Source organism: Cyprinodon tularosa, unplaced genomic scaffold (genome assembly GCF_016077235.1).
Source record: "Cyprinodon tularosa strain WSP-4 unplaced genomic scaffold, ASM1607723v1 ctg969, whole genome shotgun sequence".
In the NCBI taxonomy this organism is placed as follows: Eukaryota; Metazoa; Chordata; class Actinopteri; order Cyprinodontiformes; family Cyprinodontidae; genus Cyprinodon; species Cyprinodon tularosa.
In genome coordinates this window covers 105,985-114,489 of record NW_024039750.1, presented here as the reverse complement: position 1 = coordinate 114,489, position 8,505 = coordinate 105,985, and positions in this window count along the sequence as shown.

Below are 8,505 nucleotides of genomic sequence, written 5' to 3'. Positions count from 1 at the left end.
AACAACAAAGCTGTAAGTAGGGAAACCTAGAAAACTTTTGTTGTTACACCTTAGCAATAAATAAAGTTACACCATGGTAAAAACAAAATGGAGTTTTGTTAATACTGTATATATTATAAACATATTAACATTGCATTTTTAACTACTGAACTGATATATTCCATTTTGACAGTAAAAAAGGTTTAATAGAAGATATATGCACTAGATATTAATATTTAATGATATGAAAACATTTCAAATGTTTCCTTCTATCGATGGAATAAATCACTGCTCTTAACATTTCTGTCCCACATAAAATAGTGTTTCACTGAAGTGTAAATAAGAAAAATTTACCTAATAATGATGAAATCTGAGATTATGGTGCAATTCACGGATTACAGGGTAGATATGGCTGGATATCAGATTAAAATCTCCATTTGCAGGTTTCAGAAAATATAGAGGTCAAAATGTGTTTATGTCCTAAAAAAAAAAAAACAATTTGGGATCAAAGGGATCAACAAGAGTCAAACTCAGTTAATTCAATAAACACTGGAGACAGACACCAGCTTTGGGTGTGGATGGTCTTTCTATTCCAGAGGTCATGGATTGGCGGACAGCGGTCCAGATCCAGACCCACCTGCTGGCTAATCCGGACCCAACTGGATTTAAAACATTTATAAATTACCGCATGTTGTCCAGCGACAGTGTCTACCTTCCCTTGCGCCTCTTCTCCTGTTAATACGGTAAAGCCCTGGGGAGCGTCCGGCTCCAGGCTGCACGTGATCCAAATGAGCCAATGAGCTGTCAGTCTGGGTTGCTGCTGCTGCTACTTTTAGACACAGCAGGCAAACCTGTGGCAAGCCGGGCGATGGGAAAGAAGGAGAAGACCATGAGAAAAAGAGAGCAGAGAAAGTGTGGACTGCTGGAAGAACTGTGGTGAACTGGTGAAAGAAAAGTGAAATGGCGTGCTCAAAGATGACCCTGCACATTTAGAGGATGTTTGGCTCAACCTGCTGCTGTGAAGCAGGATTCTCCACCATGAACAGAATCAACAATAAATCTGGATCCAGGCTCAAAATGAGCTCCTTGATATGTGCTTGAGAATGGCTTAGTCTCCGGTTAAACCCAGGTTTAAAGCCTTGCAGGGCAGCCTAAAGCCCACTGCCAACATTAAGACAGAAAAAATAAAGAAAATAACAAACCATCAGTTCAGGGGTTTGAGAAAATATGGGAATCAGGAAATTATCTATAAACCAAACTGAACGATTGTTGTTCTCTACTTCAAAAACAATTTAGATTTTAAAATGGAAAAATTTTCCTTTTTTAAATATCTTTATTTAAAAAGTCAATGTATAACATGGATGCATTAAATATATCTCCGGACCTTTACTGGTTGATGATTTTCTTTATTCGGACCCCGATGGTTTCTGATTGATGACTCCTGATCTAAGGTGTTCATATACATAGAATGGTGCACACTGTAGAAATGCACAAGCAAAATATTATAAAAGCAAATAGAAAAGATGCAAATAAATTTACAGCATCTAAACAACCAAGATTATATATAAATAATTAGCTGGATTTTAACAAACATATTTTAGATTGATGAGGAGAAGCAGGAGTATTTGGCACAGAAACCCAGAAAAAATACAACTTTGTGTGTTTTTATGTTATTCCAAAAAAAAGATTGCCAAGATTAAAATCTGATAAATTCTTAAAATGCACATCAGCTGTTCTTTTTCCATCTCTCTGCAGGTGACGAAGCAGACTGAAGGTGTTTTATCATTATCTCGCTTTTATCTCCTCTTTCTTTCATCTTTTCTCCTTTTTCCAGCTTTTCCTCTTCTGTTCTATTTACATTGCAGTGTCCGTATAATCTGTAATACTTCCTGAATGAATTATAATAAAGCTATTTATGTGCATAAATCAAGCTGAACACTATGGCGATAGCCGTACTGATCCACTTGTTGGGCCATTTTTTGGCATCAAGACAATTATTCTTATTGCCACTTTGCCAGAAACGACACTGTAAAAAAAGAAAAAAAGAAAAAAAGAAATACATATCAGCAATACCGACAGAAAAATACAGAGGAACGAAAATAAAAAGATTCCATCAATTCAGTGAAACCCAAATTAACAAACTGTTAATTTTACTCAAGGAATAAAATATTAAAATAACTTCAGGCTTTAATCTCGGATTGTCAGCTGTATAGATTAGAGCTGAAACAAATTCTGAAGATGCATGTTAAATGGTAAATATCCTGTACTTATATAGCGCCTTTATTCAAGTTAGGAGACTTGACCAAAGCGCTTTACACTACATTCATTCACCCATTCACACACACACTGATGATGGCAAGCTACATTGTAGCCACAGCTGCCCTGGGGCTCACCGTACACTGGCGCCACCCTCTGACCACCATCAGTAGACAATGCAGGTGAAGTGTCTTGCCCAAGGACACAACGACACTGAAAGTCGGAGTCGGGGATTGAACCATCAACCCTTCGATTTCAGGGCAAACTCCTACATCCAACGCCACTGTCGCCCCAAACAAAGCAGAGCGAACAAAGAGTGCATTAATCTCTATTAATCAGTTTGTCAAAGTTTGTTCATTTCCATTGCCAGAGAAATAATGACAGTCTGAAGAAACTCAAAGCTCACAGATCTAGAGCTGCAGCAGTCAGAATGTGAAAGATCTAGAGCTGCAGCAGTCAGAATGTGAAAGATCTAGAGCTGCAGCAGTCAGAATGTGACAGATCTAGAGCTGCAGCAGTCAGAATGTGAAAGATCTAGAGCTGCAGCAGTCAGAATGTGAAAGATCTAGAGCTGCAGCAGTCAGAATGTGAAAGATCTAGAGCTGCAGCAGTCAGAATGTGACAGATCTAGAGCTGCAGCAGTCAGAATGTGAAAGATCTAGAGCTGCAGCAGTCAGAATGTGAAAGATCTAGAGCTGCAGCAGTCAGAATGTGACAGATCTAGAGCTTCAGCAGTCAGAATGTGAAAGATCTAGAGCTGCAGCAGTCAGAATGTGAAAGATCTAGAGCTGCAGCAGTCAGAATGTGACAGATCTAGAGCTGCAGCAGTCAGAATGTGAAAGATCTAGAGCTGCAGCAGTCAGAATGTGACAGATCTAGACAGATCTAGAGCTGCAGCAGTCAGAATGTGACAGATCTAGAGCTGCAGCAGTCAGAATGTGACAGATCTAGAGCTGCAGCACTCAGAATGTGAAAGATCTAGAGCTGCAGCAGTCAGAATGTGAAAGATCTAGAGCTGCAGCAGTCAGAATGTGACAGATCTAGAGCTGCAGCAGTCAGAATGTGAAAGATCTAGAGCTGCAGCAGTCAGAATGTGACAGATCTAGAGCTGCAGCAGTCAGAATGTGAAAGATCTAGAGCTGCAGCAGTCAGAATGTGAAAGATCTAGAGCTGCAGCAGTCAGAATGTGAAAGATCTAGAGCTGCAGCAGTCAGAATGTGAAAGATCTAGAGCCTCAGCAGTCAGAATGTGACAGACCTAGAGCTGCAGCAGTCAGAATGTGAAAGATCTAGAGCTGCAGCAGTCAGAATGTGAAAGATCTAGAGCTGCAGCAGTCAGAATGTGAAAGATCTAGAGCCTCAGCAGTCAGAATGTGACAGACCTAGAGCTGCAGCAGTCAGAATGTGAAAGATCTAGAGCTGCAGCAGTCAGAATGTGAAATATCTAGAGCTGCAGCAGTCAGAATGTGACAGATCTAGAGCTGCAGCAGTCAGAATGTGACAGATCTAGAGCTGCAGCAGTCAGAATGTGAAAGATCTAGAGCTGCAGCAGTCAGAATGTGACAGATCTAGAGCTGCAGCAGTCAGAATGTGACAGACCTAGAGCTGCAGCAGTCAGAATGTGAAAGATCTAGAGCTGCAGCAGTCAGAATGTGAACAATCTAGAGCTGCAGCAGTCAGAATGTGACAGATCTAGAGCTGCAGCAGTCAGAATGTGACAGATCTAGAGCTGCAGCAGTCAGAATGTGAAAGATCTAGAGCTTCAGCAGTCAGAATGTGAAAGATCTAGAGCTGCAGCAGTCAGAATGTGAAAGATCTAGAGCTGCAGCAGTCAGAATGTGACAGATCTAGAGCTGCAGCAGTCAGAATGTGAAAGATCTAGAGCTGCAGCAGTCAGAATGTGACAGATCTAGACAGATCTAGAGCTGCAGCAGTCAGAATGTGACAGATCTAGAGCTGCAGCAGTCAGAATGTGAAAGATCTAGATCTGCAGCAGTCAGAATGTGAAAGATCTAGAGCTGCAGCAGTCAGAATGTGAAAGATCTAGAGCTGCAGCAGTCAGAATGTGAAAGATCTAGAGCTGCAGCAGTCAGAATGTGACAGATCTAGAGGTGCAGCAGTCAGAATGTGAAAGATCTAGAGCTGCAGCAGTCAGAATGTGACAGATCTAGACAGATCTAGAGCTGCAGCAGTCAGAATGTGACAGATCTAGAGCTGCAGCAGTCAGAATGTGAAAGATCTAGAGCCGCAGCAGTCAGAATGTGACAGATCTAGAGCTGCAGCAGTCAGAATGTGAAAGATCTAGATCTGCAGCAGCCAGAATGTGAAAGATCTAGAGCTGCAGCAGTCAGAATGTGACAGATCTAGAGCTGCAGCAGTCAGAATGTGACAGATCTAGAGCTGCAGCAGTCAGAATGTGAAAGATCTAGAGCTGCAGCAGTCAGAATGTGAAAGATCTAGAGCTGCAGCAGTCAGAATGTGACAGACCTAGAGCTGCAGCAGTCAGAATGTGAACAATCTAGAGCTGCAGCAGTCAGAATGTGAAAGATCTAGAGCTGCAGCAGTCAGAATGTGAAAGATCTAGAGCCTCAGCAGTCAGAATGTGAAAGACCTAGAGCTGCAGCAGTCAGAATGTGACAGATCTAGACAGATCTAGAGCTGCAGCAGTCAATATGTGACAGATCTAGAGCTGCAGCAGTCAGAATGTGAAAGATCTAGAGCTGCAGCAGTCAGAATGTGACAGATCTAGACAGATCTAGAGCTGCAGCAGTCAGAATGTGAAAGACCTAGAGCTGCAGCAGTCAGAATGTGACAGACCTAGAGCTGCAGCAGTCAGAATGTGAACAATCTAGAGCTGCAGCAGTCAGAATGTGACAGATCTAGAGCTGCAGCAGTCAGAATGTGACAGATCTAGAGCTGCAGCAGTCAGAATGTGAAAGATCTAGATCTGCAGCAGTCAGAATGTGAAAGATCTAGAGCTGCAGCAGTCAGAATGTGACAGATCTAGAGCCTCAGCAGTCAGAATGTGACAGACCTAGAGCTGCAGCAGTCAGAATGTGAAAGATCTAGAGCTGCAGCAGTCAGAATGTGACAGATCTAGAGCCTCAGCAGTCAGAATGTGACAGACCTAGAGCTGCAGCAGTCAGAATGTGAAAGATCTAGAGCCTCAGCAGTCAGAATGTGAAAGACCTAGAGCTGCAGCAGTCAGAATGTGACAGACCTAGAGCTGCAGCAGTCAGAATGTGAACAATCTAGAGCTGCAGCAGTCAGAATGTGACAGATCTAGAGCTGCAGCAGTCAGAATGTGAAAGATCTAGAGCTGCAGCAGTCAGAATGTGACAGATCTAGAGCCTCAGCAGTCAGAATGTGACAGACCTAGAGCTGCAGCAGTCAGAATGTGAAAGATCTAGAGCTGCAGCAGTCAGAATGTGACAGATCTAGAGCCTCAGCAGTCAGAATGTGACAGACCTAGAGCTGCAGCAGTCAGAATGTGAAAGATCTAGAGCCTCAGCAGTCAGAATGTGAAAGACCTAGAGCTGCAGCAGTCAGAATGTGACAGACCTAGAGCTGCAGCAGTCAGAATGTGAACAATCTAGAGCTGCAGCAGTCAGAATGTGACAGATCTAGAGCTGCAGCAGTCAGAATGTGAAAGATCTAGAGCTGCAGCAGTCAGAATGTGACAGACCTAGAGCTGCAGCAGTCAGAATGTGAAAGATCTAGAGCTGCAGCAGTCAGAATGTGACAGATCTAGACAGATCTAAAGCTGCAGCAGTCAGACTGTGACAGATCTAGAGCTGCAGCAGTCAGAATGTGAAAGATCTAGAGCTGCAGCAGTCAGAATGTGACAGATCTAGAGCTGCAGCACTCAGAATGTGAAAGATCTAGAGCTGCAGCAGTCAGAATGTGAAAGATCTAGAGCTGCAGCAGTCAGAATGTGACAGATCTAGAGCTGCAGCAGTCAGAATGTGAAAGATCTAGAGCTGCAGCAGTCAGAATGTGACAGATCTAGAGCTGCAGCAGTCAGAATGTGAAAGATCTAGAGCTGCAGCAGTCAGAATGTGAAAGATCTAGAGCTGCAGCAGTCAGAATGTGAAAGATCTAGAGCTGCAGCAGTCAGAATGTGAAAGATCTAGAGCCTCAGCAGTCAGAATGTGACAGACCTAGAGCTGCAGCAGTCAGAATGTGAAAGATCTAGAGCTGCAGCAGTCAGAATGTGAAAGATCTAGAGCTGCAGCAGTCAGAATGTGAAAGATCTAGAGCCTCAGCAGTCAGAATGTGACAGACCTAGAGCTGCAGCAGTCAGAATGTGAAAGATCTAGAGCTGCAGCAGTCAGAATGTGAAATATCTAGAGCTGCAGCAGTCAGAATGTGACAGATCTAGAGCTGCAGCAGTCAGAATGTGACAGATCTAGAGCTGCAGCAGTCAGAATGTGAAAGATCTAGAGCTGCAGCAGTCAGAATGTGACAGATCTAGAGCTGCAGCAGTCAGAATGTGACAGACCTAGAGCTGCAGCAGTCAGAATGTGAAAGATCTAGAGCTGCAGCAGTCAGAATGTGAAAGATCTAGAGCTGCAGCAGTCAGAATGTGACAGATCTAGAGCTGCAGCAGTCAGAATGTGACAGATCTAGAGCTGCAGCAGTCAGAATGTGACAGATCTAGAGCTGCAGCAGTCAGAATGTGACAGACCTAGAGCTGCAGCAGTCAGAATGTGAAAGATCTAGAGCTGCAGCAGTCAGAATGTGAAAGATCTAGAGCTGCAGCAGTCAGAATGTGACAGATCTAGAGCTGCAGCAGTCAGAATGTGACAGATCTAGAGCTGCAGCAGTCAGAATGTGACAGACCTAGAGCTGCAGCAGTCAGAATGTGACAGATCTAGAGCTGCAGCAGTCAGAATGTGAAAGATCTAGAGCCTCAGCAGTCAGAATGTGACAGACCTAGAGCTGCAGCAGTCAGAATGTGAAAGATCTAGAGCCTCAGCAGTCAGAATGTGACAGACCTAGAGCTGCAGCAGTCAGAATGTGACAGATCTAGAGCTGCAGCAGTCAGAATGTGAAAGATCTAGAGCCTCAGCAGTCAGAATGTGACAGACCTAGAGCTGCAGCAGTCAGAATGTGACAGATCTAGAGCTGCAGCAGTCAGAATGTGAAAGATCTAGAGCCTCAGCAGTCAGAATGTGACAGACCTAGAGCTGCAGCAGTCAGAATGTGAAAGATCTAGAGCTGCAGCAGTCAGAATGTGAAAGATCTAGAGCTGCAGCAGTCAGAATGTGACAGATCTAGAGCTGCAGCAGTCAGAATGTGAAAGATCTAGAGCTGCAGCAGTCAGAATGTGACAGATCTAGAGCTGCAGCAGTCAGAATGTGACAGACCTAGAGCTGCAGCAGTCAGAATGTGAAAGATCTAGAGCTGCAGCAGTCAGAATGTGAAAGATCTAGAGCTGCAGCAGTCAGAATGTGAAAGATCTAGAGCCTCAGCAGTCAGAATGTGACAGACCTAGAGCTGCAGCAGTCAGAATGTGAAAGATCTAGAGCCTCAGCAGTCAGAATGTGACAGACCTAGAGCTGCAGCAGTCAGAATGTGACAGATCTAGAGCTGCAGCAGTCAGAATGTGAAAGATCTAGAGCCTCAGCAGTCAGAATGTGACAGACCTAGAGCTGCAGCAGTCAGAATGTGACAGATCTAGAGCTGCAGCAGTCAGAATGTGAAAGATCTAGAGCCTCAGCAGTCAGAATGTGACAGACCTAGAGCTGCAGCAGTCAGAATGTGAAAGATCTAGAGCTGCAGCAGTCAGAATGTGAAAGATCTAGAGCCTCAGCAGTCAGAATGTGACAGACCTAGAGCTGCAGCAGTCAGAATGTGAAAGATCTAGAGCTGCAGCAGTCAGAATGTGAAAGATCTAGAGCTGCAGCAGTCAGAATGTGACAGACCTAGAGCTGCAGCAGTCAGAATGTGAAAGATCTAGAGCTGCAGCAGTCAGAATGTGAAAGATCTAGAGCTGCAGCAGTCAGAATGTGACAGATCTAGAGCTGCAGCAGTCAGAATGTGACAGATCTAGAGCTGCAGCAGTCAGAATGTGAAAGATCTAGAGCTGCAGCAGTCAGAATGTGACAGATCTAGAGCTGCAGCAGTCAGAATGTGAAAGATCTAGAGCTGCAGCAGTCAGAATGTGACAGATCTAGAGCTGCAGCAGTCAGAATGTGACAGATCTAGAGCTGCAGCAGTCAGAATGTGAAAGATCTAGAGCTGCAGCAGTCAGAATGTGACACCAACA